This window comes from Nannospalax galili, unplaced genomic scaffold (genome assembly GCF_000622305.1).
Source record: "Nannospalax galili isolate Female #2095 unplaced genomic scaffold, S.galili_v1.0 scaffold158, whole genome shotgun sequence".
Classification (NCBI taxonomy): domain Eukaryota; kingdom Metazoa; phylum Chordata; class Mammalia; order Rodentia; family Spalacidae; genus Nannospalax; species Nannospalax galili.
Window position 1 is genome coordinate 2241150 of NW_008345290.1, and position 314 is coordinate 2241463.

Here is a 314-nt window from a genome sequence, read left to right on the forward strand (position 1 = left end):
CATAGAACACCAAATAGACAGGACCAGAAAAGAAACTCCCCATGGCACATCATAGTAAAAACACTAAATGTTAAGAACAAAGAGACTACTGAAAGCAGCAAAGGAAAAACAAATCACATATAAAGGAAAACCCATTAGGATCACAGCTGACTTTTCTGTGTAAACTATAAAAGCCAGAAGAGCCTGAACAAAAGTATTCCCAGTTTTAAATGACCACAGATGCCAACCCAGATTACTATACCCAGCCAAAATGTCTATTATAGTCTAAGGGGAAAGAAAAATCTTCCATGACATAAATAGGCTGAAGGAATTCA